Source organism: Staurois parvus, unplaced genomic scaffold (assembly GCF_062004578.1).
Source record: "Staurois parvus isolate SC_StPar_1 unplaced genomic scaffold, SC_StPar_1.0 ptg000292l, whole genome shotgun sequence".
In the NCBI taxonomy this organism is placed as follows: domain Eukaryota; kingdom Metazoa; phylum Chordata; class Amphibia; order Anura; family Ranidae; genus Staurois; species Staurois parvus.
In genome coordinates, this window is record NW_028318088.1 from 5610705 (window position 1) to 5626050 (window position 15346).

A 15346-nucleotide genomic window follows, 5' to 3' on the forward strand; every position below is an offset into this window, starting at 1 on the left:
AACTAAACCCCTGTTTTTAACGCATACTGTTAGACAGGTTAATTTGGTTTGTTTGCAGGTTGGCTGGCAACTTAGGGCTGGGTATTTTTGTTGTTTGACATGTGTTTCCCTTCCATGTGCTCCTTGCTGTGAAGGCCAGCTATAGACTGGGGCAGTGGCCATTTTTTATACTGCAGACATGTACCCACACAAAATGCCCCTGTATGTGAATTGCACATTTCACAATGTTCACACTCCCTGCTGATTGCAGAGCTGTGGGACTGGCCAGGCGGGGGCCATACTGTACAGCTATAGACAGAGCACTGCTTCCACAAAGAAAGCAAGGATCTTATTTTCAGCCTGCTACAGTGACACGGACTTGACAAACAAAACCAACAGTGAGTCCTTGAAATATTTAAAAGGAAAGTTCAAATGGACAAAGTTCAAATTTTATAAATCTTTGAGAATCCTTCCCCCAATGTCAGGGTCATCTACAGAAGCTAAATTATGGAAACATCTGTTGGCCTGATTGGATGACGCACAGGCACACCATTTCTACATAACATTCACAGTGCATCTGGAGGTCCCAACCAGATAACAGCGTATTAGTATCTATAGCCAAAGCCAAGGGCAGACTGACCATTCAGCACTCGGGCACTGTAGGGGGCCCCATGAGATGCCCCTGGTACTTTTCATAGGCTTTTTTGTGTGTGGTTTGAGTGTGGGTGAGGATACAGGAGTCTTATGATCCCCTATTGCCGGTGGCCCCATGAGTTGTCAGTCCGCCCCTGGACAAAGCTGTTTTTTTCCAGGTAACAGGTCTGGAGGAGCAAGATCTGGAACATAATGCTTGAAGCCACAGGATCTCAATATAGCATGCTCTGGTCCGCAGCAGTTCTCAGTGCAACAATGCAGCAGCACTAGAAAAAGGTCCTCCTCACTATGCTACCCACATGAGACTGTCCCCAAGCAGCCCAGACCTTCTTCCCCTTGCTCCTAGCAGCAATCCTTTCCCTCTGGGAGTTGTAGTCCTGCTCTCCTTCACTTCTAGTGCCATGTCTCTGACTCCAGACTACATTCTCCAGCAGTCTTTGCACTCCGCTCAGCCTCTTGATGTAGTGGTCCTTACACAGAGCTGGCAACAAAGGCTGCACAGTCTCCTTTTAGCTGTACAGCAGCACACATGCCCCCCCAACTTAAAGGGCTAGGGTGCAAACCGTGCTACACATATGTATACAATGTATTACATACTGTAGGTCTTCTAATTTATTACAGTCCTGGATGTGTGTACATTTACTGTCAGTTCCTCTTTATTAGAAATGTTTCCAGGCAATGTCTTAATGATTCAAAGAGTCAGTTTGACTGAGCCAGATGTTATAGACCAATTGCACCACATCCCTATCTTAAAAAGGACAATAGCTGAAAAAAGGGCAATGGGACTTTTCAGGTGCTACTTCAATCAGATTTACACATAGTACACAAGTTTAAAAACACTTATTTTATTAAACATGAGAGGAATCTATAAAAAATGCACAATAAAACACTTTTATACATTTACAATAGCTAAGCTGATTATTTCAGTTAGAACGGCTGAGTAGCAGCCTGTGCAATAGTCAGCTGGGTCAAATTTGGGTCAGGGCTCCAAGGCTCTGCAGATCAGTTCCTTGATACCTCCCTTTGCTCTAGAATGTTGGAGAAGATTCTAGAAGCAGTGGGTGGGGGTGAGGAGTTGGTCTGCACTCTTAAGGGATCTTGACCAAGGAGGCTTGGCGTGGGGTCAGGACAGCCCTTAAAAGGGATTGAGCCTGCTAGGTGGGAGGAGAGTTTGGGTGGAACATGTGAGGAAGCTGAGATGCAGGAGCCTGGGAGGGCCTACCTACAGGCAGGGAGCTGGAAAGGAGGATCGCTCAGCCTTACCGGGCCCCAGAGTAAGGCCCACCTGTAGAGCCAGAAAAGGAACCAGCCCAGTGGAAATCCTGAAGACAGCCACCTACCTAAATCTGTTCTCAGGACTAAGACTGAGTAAAAATCCTACATCCCCTGGGCCATTTACGGGAAAAAGAGCACTCTTATGGGAAACCTGATTAGCTCGCTACCTAGGACTGTTTAATTTAAAGTGGCAGGTACTGGATTCTCTTGCCAAGGGATTCCCTCAGGCAGCTGGATAAGAAGAGGATTATCTGGGTTCTGGAGTGGTACACCAGGAGAGGATGGAAATCTCTCCAAGAAGAGTTTCTGCTGTTTGAAGACTTGTACATAGTTGCTAAGATGTTTGTCCATGGTTTGCAGTTCCATTGGGCATCCCATACACCCCTTACCTCATCCAACTTTATCACCCCTTAATAAAACATAAAACCAAGCTCAAGGACTGTTTACTGACTCTGAATGCAAGTTATGGAAAATGCGTGTTGCCTGGCTGTACAGGACTATGAGGGGGACCCAACTCTCTAGTGACTCCTAAGCGGGTAGTGCTACATACATTATTTAAATCTATGGAAGAATTTGATTCAGGATTGAATTAGACAAAGAAAATAAGCTTGTTTTAAAGCCCAAGTTAAGTTATTTTTTTTAATTAATCACACAAGACTATACAGTACTTACATTCAATGAGAAGTGTCCCTTGTGCCAGCAATGAGAAGCGCTCTATGAATGGATGATGGGGAGATGTAAGAAAGGTCTACCTCATCCATTAAAGCCCCTTTTACTGATGGAAGTTATAGAACAACTTCTATGAATGAAGAAGGAGGGGGAAAAGGGTAGACATAGTCAACATTCTTGATATGTAAGTATTGTCCCTTGAGCTGATTTTTTTCTATTTTCCTAAACTTGCATGTTTTCTAACCTATTACACGTTTATTAAAAAATATGTTTTTAACCCCCTCCTGTGATCTTTAGGAGCTTCTAAATGCCGGGAGGTGGAGATAGGCATTCCGGTCATGTGACTGTTGGGAATGGCTGTCACAGAGGTCACATAATCAGAAAGCTCCCATTTGCATGTATGCATCGGGAGCCTTCCAGTCTCTGCCAGTAATTGTGTAGGGTATACGCTCTCAGCATATACTTTGACTTCTGAAAAGTGACACTTCTCTGCCGAAGGGAAAAAAAAAGCCTAAGCTTTTCATAACCTACTGAATCAAACTGGCGGCCCTCCAGCTGTTGCCAAACTACAAGTCCCATTAGGCATTGCAAGGTTGACAGTTACAAGTATGACTCCCAATGGCAGAGGCATGATGGGACTTGTAGTTCACCAACAGCTGGAGGGCCCCAGTTGGCCACCCCTGACATAGGGCCACCTATATGTGGCCTTTCAGCGTTAAAGCCCACCTGCCAAGAGGTGGCTTATATGCGTACCTCCGGTGGGAAAAATACTCTCTATGTAAATCCTATTGAAGTAGCAAATGGAAAGTCAGATTGCCTATTTTTTTTTATAAAGTCAGAAATGACTTCGATCTGATTAACACACACAATTCCTTATTTGGAAAAAAAAACAACAAACTGTTATGATGCATCTCCTTTAGTCCCTAGGCCCATCTAAAATAATATCTCTAGAGTAATGTTGTGGTTGTGAATCCATGGTTAAGAATTGTTATATAGGAGGCTTTCTTGCTTTGCTTCATTGTAGGATTATCCTTGTATACCATAAAACAGTAGTTAATTTGAAATGGGTTTACAGTATAATGCAATAGCTAATACCTACATCTGGCTACAAAAAGTACCCGTATAATTACTTGGTTTATGATGCTGCATATCATTCCTTCCTTATGAATGTGTAGGAAACCACCTTATCAATTTCAGCACATATTCTAAATTCTTATCTAGCTCCGAGCATTCCTTCCTTTTGCTTTATAAAAAATAGTGGTTACTTGGTTACCCATGCAGAGTATATCCTTTCTGCATATCCTGTTCTTCTTTTCTTGATACGTCTTTAGATAATTATTTGTTTTTTTTTTAACAATTGAAAAAAAAATAATTGAAAGGAAAATACAAGGCTATTAAAAAAAAGGGATGTGAAAAACAGTTAAACCAAAACTGTGAGGAAAGACCCCATTATTGTAGAGAACAATGAAAACAATACAGCAACAGCTTTTACTTTTTAAATTCTTTTGGAAATAATCTAAATTGGGATAGTAGCTTTTTTTTTTTGCCAATTAGGCCTCATGCATACAGGACATTTTTACTACCCCTTTTAGGGACGTCAGGCTTTTTTTTCCCTGCTTTCAAACACCCCTTCATGTTAGCCTATGTGTCCATTCACACATAAACTTTTACTAGCGTTTAGTGGCAGGAAAGAATCAATGTTTTGGCAGAAAAAAGCTTGGACGTTTGTAAATGCGTGTGAACACATCTGAACGCGTGTTAATACTACGTATGTTTAGAGCTTGAGCATTAATTCGTTTCAATGGCCGTTATTCTGGCAAATGAAATAAATTAACGCCCAAGCGCTTGACACCTGTAAACGCGTCAAAACGCTTGAAAAGCTTTAGACACTTTTACAAATATCAGACATTTTTTTCTGCAAGTAGGAAAAGCTTCTAGGAGAGTTTTCAAACTGTCCTGTGTGCATGAGGCCTTATAGGTAGATCTTGGTGGTTGATCTCTTGGTATACTTTAGTAAATATTAAAATCTTTAACGTAAGATTTCCCTGCCATGATTACCAACTCTATTCCTATCTTCATAGTAGTTGAACCCTTCCCTTGCAGCCATATTTTGATTATAACTAAGGTCCCACCATCCCTTGCCCAGGCTCTAGAGGCAGAGTAGAGATATAGCTTAGCACCCAGTGCAGTCCTCATGCACACTGGATGTTTTTACAGCTGCTGCTGTTGGCTTTTGATGTTTTTTTTACAGCCAGTAAACCCCCCCAGCATGTTATCCTATGTTTCCATGTACACATGGACTGTAATCAGCGTTTTTTGGCTGGGGTGTTTTTGGCTGGAAAAAAAAAGCAGAACTAGTGGGTTTCTAGAAGAGTTTTTTAGCTGTAAAAACACTCTAACACTGAAAAATGCAGTAAATCGCGGCAAACCAGCATTTTTGGGCGTTTTCTTGACCAATAAAAATTGGGGGGTCAAAAAAACCTCTAAAAACTCAAACGCGAAAAAACGTGGCTAAACGCTAATACAAAAATGCTGAAAAACTCATGTTTTTAACGTCACTTTACACAGCTAACGTTATCAGCTTTCTTAAAACGCCCAATGTGCATCTAGCCTGAGACATAGCCTGAGCAGCCACGACTGGAGATAAACACTGAGAATGCCAGCCAAAGGAAGGAGGTTGTTACCTGCAATCGAAAATGCTGAACGTTTCTAAGCTTTGGAAAGCAGAACCAAACACAGTGGAAAGGCTATTTCAGCTCTATCTCTCTGGAATTGCTTTTTTCCTGCTTGCCACTGTTAGCGTATACCAAATACAAATGCTCATATGGCACATTTCCAGCTCATTTATATTTAGTCTATATTAAACCAGCACAATAATAATCCGAAAGTCCATGTAATGTAAAAGATCTCTGTATGCTCTCACCAGATTCATCTGATAATCAAGCGTTGTCTACAAATAAATCCTCCTTTCCTGCTCTTCTCTTCCGTCTTCTCTTCTGCTTGTGCTCCCAAAATCAAAAAAAGTAGTATATTCCTAAATAAATCAAATACATAATGTGCTCACTTTCTCCATCAATATAGTGTGCTCCAAAATTACTATATGATCCTCCAGAATTACTGTGTAATCCTCACCAATCACCGTTCACAATATTTACCCTTACCCTCCAATAAAATGTCATACATCACATCTATATGTGTATCTTTTCCACTGATCCTCCTCAGAATCTGCACAGTGTATCAATGCACCATCCACCACTACTACTCCTCAATTCCCCTCCAGGTCATGCACCTTACCCTCTATGAATATATGCTTTCTTATAACTCTGTTGGATCACCTCTTCTCTGTCTCTCGTGAACAGGTAAGCTCACCCAGCAGCTCAAAGTCCACTTATGGAGCCTTCCAGACAGCATTCAGGTCTCCTCACCTCTGATAGTAAAACGTTTGCTTTATAAAAAATAGTGGTTACTTGGTTACCCATGCAGAGTATATCCTTTCCAGGGGCGGACTGACAACTCATGGGGCCCCCGGGCAATAGGGGATCATGGGGCCCCTGTGTCCTTGCCCAAACTCAAAAAAACCTATGAAAAAGGTACCAGGGGCATCTCATGGGGCTCCCTACGGACCCTGGGCCCTCGGGCAGTCCCCGAGTTTCCAAATGGTCAGTCCGTCCCTGATCCTTTCTGAATATCCTGTTCTTTAAACAAAATGTGCTTTAAACAAATTGTTGCACTGACTTCTTTTCTTGATACCTTGGATAATTATTTATCCTTTTTTAGGCATAGCTAGGTAAAACTTTCAGTGTTGAGGAGACCTGAATGCTGTCTGGAAGGCTCCATAAGTGGACTTTGAGCTGCTGGGTGAGCTTGCCTGTTCAGGAGAGATAGAGAAGAGGAGATCCAACTGAGAGTTATAAGAAGGCATATATTCAGTTCATAGAGGGTAAGATGCATGACCTGGAGGGGAATTACATAACTTTTGAATTTTTATTCTGTCGTACACAAGTTTTCATAACTTTAGTAGCCTCTTCACTTTCGATATGAGACTATCATTCAAAAGAAAAAAAAAAACAGACGATCATTTGTCAGATATTCTCATCATGTTTACGGGGTTAATAGTTGTTAACCCTCATATAAGTGCTAATATGCTCATTGTAAAAGTACAGTGTATGTGTTGCTTATGACACTGACCTTCATTTCCTCTTCCAGCTTCTGCTGGCATTGCTCACCAGGCTGCTAGAAAGGTCCCAAGTGAAGTGCACTTGGTATCACTCTGCCTGGGAGAGGAGCCAGAGCTACAGAGGAAGCATCATCTTATGCAGCTCTTGCTTGCTCCCTCTGCGGCCACCTTCTTCCTCCACTGCCAGTTTGATGCACTCTGATGCTCTGGGATGGTGGGTCAATAGGTTGCCGACCCAGGCATGCACTTCCCTGGTTTGAGGCCACAGGTTGAGCACCCCTGCATTAAAACCTAAGTGCAGAGAAAATAAAAACAGAAAAATCAACACAAAGGGACATAACTTACAGTCAGTAGCATGTTTCCCTTGTGCTGATGCCTCTTCTGTCAGGCAAAATCTTCCTCCATCTATGCCCTCACTCAAATCCCCACTGCCGTAATCCTCCTGTGCAGCTAAGGTTATTATAACTAAGAGCTGTCACAAGCTCTCATCAAGAGAGACCAACTATGCTCTCCTTTTTGCCCAGCTTCTCCATTCATAGAAGATGTACGTCAGCTTGTATGAATGAAACATGATGTACAGTATGAAAGGAGGATGCAAAGCTATCTGTCCATCCTTCATTCTTAGATCCTGTTTCATTCATAGAAGCTGTAGCACTGTTTGACTTCTATGAATGGAGCAGCTGGGTGGAAAGGGAGGACATACTTGGGCTCTCCTGATAGTGACACCACCAGGAATGTTTGTTTGCCAGGGACTGACACCTTGCGGTGGACTGCCCTCAGCAACCTGGGATAAATGGCAAACTTACAGTACTTTAAAGTAAAAAACCTTCCCATATGCCGCTTACTCTAAAAGCTAGTTATAAATTGAGGCTGTTGCCATTTTTGTTTAGCTTGCTAAAATTGGCACCTGGACACCTTGGAGGTCTCCAGCTGCCATTGTGCACTACTGGGCTTCTGGCGTGTCCCTGTGCATTTACGGAGGAATGGGTCATTTATCCATTGCCATATATGGTCCAACATGGAGACTCTCCTAGACTAGAATTAGGACCATGCTACACCTTGATGAGACAGTGTGACTTCCACATACAGTATATTTGTAAATGTTGTGCAACTAAAACAAAAAACAGAAGGGTGCTACTACCCATCCAGTTACTTGTTGTATGAGGTAGTGGGTGCTCAATCCACAGTTGCTCAGCTGCAGTAAACCAATAAGGAAGACGATCCACACTACCACCACTGATCTAAAATCTTTGTTTATTATAAAGACCACAGCGTATGCATCACAGATACAGTAGGTTGATGTGTTTCAGCTTACACAGCTTTAGTCATAACCCACTGTGGTCTTTATAATGAACAAAGATTGTAGAGCAGTGGCGGTAGTGCGGATGGTCTTCCTTATTGTGCAACTAAAACCCCTAGGTGGGAAAGTTGTGTTGAATGTGCACCTGAGCCCACATTTACACTTCAACAGAGCACGTTCCTCATGATTATGAAACATGTTTATCAGTTGGTTTTTTAAGTGAACTACAGACATATTTTTATACGTATCAATCTTCAGGATTTTGTGTCTTGGCAAGGGGAGAACAGTTCAACAGGAGAGGAATTCTTCTGGCATAAAAACATGCATATTGCATATTAGAGCTAATACCTACATGTTGGTGGTTACGGGACCCCCCAACAATGAGAGATTTGATAGAGAGGATTAAGTATGTATATAAGATGGAAGAGTTGTACCACATTGATGAAAATAGAATGGAAAAACTTAGAGAAGAATGGAGTAGGTAGTATGGGTTTATAACATTGGGAAAATATCTTGGGGTGCCCCTGTTATAGAGTTGGAGAATGAAACTGAATAAATGGAAAGTAGTAATGAGAGGAGAGAATACAGGTCTGTGCCTGGGAGTGATAGGCAGGTTAAGATAGAAATGGAAAGATTGATGTTGACAAGGGTAATTAATCACTTCAATATCGGGCACTTATAACCCCTTCCGGCCCATGCCAATTTTCAGCTTTCAGCACTGTCACACTTTAAATGACAATTGCGCAGTCGCGCAACACTGTACCCATATGAAATTTTTATAATTTTTTTCATACAAATAGAGCTTTCTTTTGGTAATTAATCACAACTGAGTTTTTTTTTTTTTTGCTAAATAAAACAAAAAACACCTGAAACATTTGAAAAAAAATGCACTTTTCTTTGTTTCTGTTATAAAATTTTGCAAATAGATAACATTTCTTCATAAATTTAGGTCAAAATGTATTCTGCTACATTTCTTTGGTGAAAATAATAATTTAATATGTATTTTTCTTTCAAATGTTTCTATTTTTTTTACTATTTTATTTTTCAGCACACTGTGACCAAAAACATTACAATGTTACCATAGTAACACTGAACTACTCTGGGCAAGTGATTAGGATTTTTTTTTTATTTTAACACATTATGATTGGTAATAATAGTATTTCATTGATATTTGCAATCATTGTTACTGAATGAAACTGATTCATTTAGTCTTTTGTTGTGATTAGCTGTGATTGGGCAAAGCTGATCACATGACACAGATGGGCTGTGATTGGTCCTGTCTGTATCATGTGACTGCCTTGACCAGTCACAGCTAACAACATAATTGTATACAATGGATGGCATGACAGGAAGCCATCCATTGTATACAATTGAGATATGATCTTCTGTAATTGGTCACAGCGGTCACATGACACTGGCAACAGGCTGGTGCAGTTATATGTCATCGGCTGTGTCCTGTGGACACAGCCGGTGACAGATCGCGCCACTGCGTGGCCCCAGGGTCACATGAGTGGCTCATTTTGACAGGATGTCATATGATGCCCAGTCACAACGGTGGTGGGAACGTGTTAATGGGTAGGCAGGGAATGGGGGGGGGGGGAGGATTAAAAATACTTAGTTGGATTAAAGATGTTTTGATAAACTGTATATTGTTGATTTTTGTACTAAAATAAAGTTTAATAAAAGATAATAAAAAACAAAAAAAAGTGCATATTGCTTGCTTACAGGAGTTTCCATTGAAGTCTATCAAAAACGCCTGAATATGCTCCTGAATAAAAAAAAAAAGAAAGAAAAATAAAGAAAAAAAACCCCTCATACTTTTCTGAGCATAGAGTGTAGGGTGAATGAGCATACCACATGTGTGAACAGGCATAATTAGAAAGAATGGGATTCTGCATAGTCAGTCATAGATAAATCAGCAGAAAAAATTGCTCAAATGTGAATAACGACTTACTCTAGAAGCAGTTTATAAATTAGGATTTATGTTCAACTTTCTTGAAAGAGAAGCACAAGGGATTCCAACGGCTATTTCCCCTCAACCCTCTCAAATCATCCTTTTCTGCCAACTCCAACGAGAGAATGTATTGTATACATTAAAAAAGGAAATGGAAGTTTTCTCTGAATGGTGGAGGTGTCAAATAAGCGACCACCTGTGCAGGGGTGGACTGACAACTCATGGGGCCCCCGGGCAATAGGGGATCATGGGGCCCCTGTGTCCTTGCCCAAACTCAAAAAGCCTATGAAAAAGGTACCAGGGGCATCTCATGGGGCCCCCTACTGACCCTGGGCCCTCGGGCAGTGCCCGAGTTTCGAAATGGTCAGTCCGCCCCTGCATCTGTGTTAAAATAGAGAAGGCATTTGCTCAAGCAGCATCTGAATGAGACTAGTGCTGACTGTATGTAGCACAGACTACAGCAAGTTTCTGCATCTTCAGCGACCCTCTGGATGTGAGATATGAAGAATTAGATGTAACCAAGTGGGACCTACAGTACGTAGGATAATTCCCAGAGTTCAGCTTTAAGAGGTGTGGTTTAAAAAGGGAATTTATAAAAAACCAAAGTTAAAAGGCGGATATTGAGCCGACATAGGAGGTTGTGCAGCAACTAAGAACTGATGCCAAGGATTACTTTCAGTATGTAAAAGAAGTACTATGCTGTGACCATGTACAGTACATATCATTTGGTTGGTTTACTAAAGTAGTAGAGCATGTTTACTTACTAAAGTGAATTTTTACTTAGTTTAGTAAATGAGGTAAAGAAAAGGGAAAACTGACTTTACAAAGAATACCCAATCGTACAAGGAAACTGAAAAAAATGGATTTTTGCTTGCTCATTCATTAAAGGGTCATTCACAGAACAGAGCTGCTGTGCATTGGGGTTAAATGGATGGACTGAAATACTCTTTAACGCATGACAATCTAGGACAGGCTGCATTTTTTGCAGTGCCACACAAGGCACAGAACACTATGGGGGAGATTTACTAAAACTGGTGCACCTAGAATCTGGTGCAGCTGTGCATGGTAGCCAATTAGCTTCTAACTTCAGCTTGTTCAATTAAGCTTTGAAAATTATCACCTTCCCGCCCAGCCTATAGCAGCTTGACGGCCGGGCGGGACACTCGCCCTTGTGACTGGGCGTCATATGATGCCCTGTCAAAATGAGCCACTCACGTGGCCGCGGGGCTGCACAGCAGCACGATCTGTCACCGTCTGTGTCCATGGGACACAGCCGATAACATATCACTTCACCAGCCCATTGCCAGTGTTCTGTGACCTCTGTGACCAATCACAGCAGATCACATGTCAATTGTATACAATGGATGGCTTCCTGTCATGCCATCCATTGTATACAATTATGTTGTTAGCTGTGACTGGTCAAGGCAGTCACATGATACAGACAGGGCCAATCACAGCCCACCTGTATCATGTGATCAGCTTTGCCCAATCACAGCGAATCACAACAAAAGACTGAATTAATCAGTTTCATTCAGTAACAATGATTGCAAATATCAATGAAATACATTGCTATTAGCAATCATGATACGTTAAAAAAATAATATCCTGATCACTTGCCCAGAGTAGTTCAATGTTACTATGGTAACATTGTATTGCTTTGGTCACAGTATGCTGAAAAATAAAATAGTGAAAAAAAGAAAATATGTAAGAAAAAAAAAATAACAGAAACATTTGAAAAAAAATGACAAATTCAATTATTATTATTATTTTCAGCAAAGAAATGTAGCAGAATACATTTTGACCTAAATTTATGAAGAAATGCAATTTATTTGCACTTTTTTGTTTACCTCTTTTTTTCTTTTGAAGGGGGTTTGCATCATTTATAGTGTGTGGGCACGGTTTATGAGTCACTTTTGTAGTGGCACATTATATTTACAAGTATATATTTGCATTATTTAATTTGGCACTTTATCATTTTTGCACTTTTTAGTATTACACTCTGTGGTTGAGTAGCAATTATTATTATCAACATTTTTATGAGCGCTGCACTATTTATGAATATTTTACACACTGTTTGGGTATCAGTTTGAGTGTTGGCAGCTTCTAATAAGGTTACACTTTCTTTTTAGCGCAGGAGGACCTTGGTTCTTATAATCTGCTTTGTTTGCAAGCGTAACCTCACTCTGTTCTGTTTCCCCTGACCTCTGTTTGGGGAGTGCACAATCCTGACTGTGTAGAAAGTCCCCTGATCCCCCTCCATAGGACTACATGTCCCATGGTGCCACCATTCCACCACTACATATACGTGCCCTATCTTTGGCTGCCTGTGCATGTTGTTGCAGGCAGCACCCTAAATCAAGTTGTGTTTTTTCTTCTGGAAGCACGCATAAAATAGTGGCTCCATAGGACCCCACAAAGGAATGTAGCCACCTGAGAAGAGCAAACCTGCAGAAGGAATCCTTGGATTGGCTCAATGAAGAAGAAAGGCAAGTTTTGAAAGAAGAAGAAGCAGCAGAGAAGGTAAGAGTCTAGCTGCTATAATTGCCAGGGATGCACTGATACCGTTTTTTTAATCCGCAAGTATGAGTACCGATACTTTCATTCAAGTGCTCGCCAATACCAAGTATCGATACTTCCCAGTGCGATTTGAGTCCATACAAAATGAATGGGCACACATCGTACTGGAAAGAATAGCATGCGATTTGAACAGCAAGGCGGTGTGATTCCTGTCTAGATCACATGCGGTTTTCCCCACCGTTCCTGTGTGAACCCAAGGCTTGTCACACAGGAGCGATGCGGGAAACCTCCCTGCACCAATCCCATGTTGTCACACAACGGAAAGCCGGTTCAGAGATCTGGGGATTTGAAATCTCTGCGGCTTCCTCTCTTCTCGCAGGAATGACAGTATGGTCTAGATTAGCGGTATCAAACTGACGGTCCTCTAGCTGTTGCAAAACTACAAGTCCCATCATGCCTCTGCCTTTGGGAGTCATGCTTGTAACTGTCAATCTTGCAATGCCTCATGGGACTTGTAGTTTGGCAACAGCTGGAGGGCCACCAGTTTGGCACCTGTGGTCTAGATGGCTTCTGATTGGTCAGCACTGTGACCAATCAGATTTGCGCCCGATCATTTTGTATGGATACATATTGCACCACAAAGCATCAGTTTTGGGTATTAAGACCATTTTCACAAGTAGAGTATTAGTGCATCCCTATTAATTGCTATTAAAATGAATAATAATTTGAATCAATCTCTGCAGCCAAGCATTTAGCGTTTTTGTCATCAATGCTAGCTTTAATATCTCTTATGAGACAGGTCTCTTTTGAAGGTATGTTGGTATATCAGATATCTGCACACAGCAATTGATGGTATCATATAGGGCCCTTGTGAAATGAGCCTACATATTCCAAGGGCCACTGCTGCTTCTCTGTATTTTGTATCATGCTTAAAGCAGTATAAAACTCAGAACCAAAACTTATACATATTGCATCTAACCAACCCTTAGGCTGGCCATACACTATACAATTTTCTGTCCAATTTCCTTTAGATTTACCTTCAGCTATGTAGTGCAAGGGCCTGCCTAATTGGATATAATTGAAAGTGTTGTTTAGGTTTGACCTCATATTATATCATATTATCATAATATCATATTATATGGTTTTTGGTACATCTAAAGCAAAATTCTCAAGAAAATTGTATAATGTATGGCCAGCCTAAGATGTGGTGGCTGCATGTCTTTTCTTTTCTTAGTTTGGTTTCACCTGGTGATCTGGGCAGTAACACACCTCCTGTATTAAAGTGCCTACACTCTGGATGAAGGAGCAACAGAGACACCTTTAAACAGAAACATTGTCAGTCTAGGGGATGGGTAGTGTTAGATGGACTAGCAGATTTAGATACACTAACAAACGGAAGCCAAATACCAACTAATACTTTCTAAGCAGTTACAGCAACAGTTTTTTTATCCTTTTAAGATTAACCTCCTTGGCGGTATTCCCGAGTGTAGCTCGGGGTAACATTTCAGTACCAAAAGCGGTAACCCCGAGCTACACTCGGGAATACCATGCGGCACTGCTCCGGCATGTGTTCTTCACTTACCTTACCCTGCGCTCCCACGATGTGTCCCCTGCAGCGTCCCCGGCCATCTCCTCCGGCCGATGCCGGCATCCGGCTTCTGTGTCCTGTCCCTGTGACGTCAGGACGTACGGGCGCCGCCGGCGGCGGGAAATTTAAAAATTTTAAAAAATGTCATTTTTTTTTTTTTTCATTTTACACAGTAAAACATTGCTGTTTCAACCTATTTCACATACATATTGTCCCTAGTGCTTTGTCCTGTGCCCTGCCTGCATTTTGTCTGTTCTTTCTGCCTGGAAACTGAGAAATGTCCATGGCGTCCAAAAAGTGTCCCTTTAGGTCAAAAGCGGTTTAGATCAGCTAGAGAACAGCGATAGTAAATCAGAACCACTTACAGAATTGAGTGATAATGATTCGTGGGGGAAATTCGTCATCAGAAACTGAAAACGATTTTGCGACTGAGCTCAGCAATGTGCGAACTTGGCGCTCTATTTCACATTTCAGTGTTTTTGGTTTGATTATATTATTGAATTAAATTTTTTATTATTTTTATATTATTTTTATGATTATTTATTAAATTATAATTTATGATTTTGTGTTTCAAATTTTATCATACCCGGGATGTTTACTAGACTCTTGTTCGGACAGATTTCAGTGAGTTTTTCCTTAAAAATTACAGCCTACAATAAAAAAAATACATATTTCCATGCAAAAAAATGGTACCGCTTTCAGCACCAAAAATCTGAAATAATCATACCGCCAGGGAGGTTAAGGTATTACATAAATAAAAGCTGATCATCGCAAGCACTCCTGTCTATGGTAAATAGTTTTCTAACTGCTACATCTGCAATACAGGTTGTTCTGCTGAAAAACAGCAGACTTACTGGTTGGATCAGCAGCTGAAAATAAAAGAAAGGAAGCTTCAATAAAAGAAAGCAGCCATCACAGCTAACGATTGGTAAGCTGCAATGTAATAAATTCTCGTCTTTGTGTTTAACCCCTTCGTGCCGACATCACACAAATATGCGGCCTCACAGAACTGGGCTTTTTTCCGTGGGGACGCATATTTGCGTACCTGTCTTTCAGCTGGGAGTGTGCCGCACAGCGAGCTCCCAGCACTGAGAGCCCTGGGTCCTGTCAGGACCTTGGACTCCCGATTCCAGGTCACATGATCGCTGTGATAGCCTCTGATTGGCTATCACAGTGATCAGTCACTGTACAGCCCGGCCTTTGTTTTTTTCTCTATCTATGAATGGAGGAGAG